Below are 892 nucleotides of genomic sequence, written 5' to 3' on the forward strand. Positions count from 1 at the left end.
TCGGTCCTTGGACCGATACTCTTCAATGTCTTCATCAGTGACTTGGACGCGGGGGTGAAGTGTACTCTGTCCAAGTTTGCAGATGACACAAAGCTATGGGGAGATGTGGACACGCCGGAGGGCAGGGAACAGCTGCAAGCAGACCTGGACAGGTTGGACAAGTGGGCAGAAAACAACAGAATGCAGTTCAACAAGGAGAAATGCAAAGTGCTGCACCTAGGGAGGAAAAATGTCCAGCACACCTAGAGCCTAGGGAATGACCTGCTGGGTGGCACGGAAGTGGAAAGGGATCTTGGAGTCCTAGTGGACTCCAAGATGAACATGAGTCGGCAATGTGACAAAGTCATCAGAAAAGCCAATGGCACTTTATCGTGCATCAGCAGATGCATGACGAATAGGTACAAGGAGGTGATATTTCCCCTCTATCGGGCGCTGGTCAGACCGCAGTTGGAGTACTGCGTGCAATTCTGGGCGCCGCACTTCAAGAGGGATGCAGATAACCTGGAGAGGGTCCAGAGAAGGGCCACTCATATGGTTAAGGGCCTGCAGACCAAGCCCTACGAGGAGAGACTAGAGAAACTGGACCTTTTCAGCCTCCGCAAGAGAGGGTTGAGAGGCGACCTTGTGGCTGCCTATAAGTTCATCATGGGGGCACAGAAGGGAATTGGTGAGTATTTATTCACCAAGGCGCCCCTGGGGGTTACAAGAAATAATGGCCACAAACTATCAGAGAGCAGATTTAGATTGGACATTAGGAAGAACTTCTTCACAGTTTGAGTGGCCAAGGTCTGGAACGGGCTCCCAAGGGAGGTGGTGCTCTCCCCTACCCTGGGGGTCTTCAAGAGGAGGTTAGATAACCATCTAGCTGGGGTCATCTAGACCCAGCACTCTT

The sequence above is a fragment of the Alligator sinensis genome, unplaced genomic scaffold, assembly GCF_000455745.1.
Source record: "Alligator sinensis unplaced genomic scaffold, ASM45574v1 scaffold226_1, whole genome shotgun sequence".
NCBI classification, from domain to species: domain Eukaryota; kingdom Metazoa; phylum Chordata; order Crocodylia; family Alligatoridae; genus Alligator; species Alligator sinensis.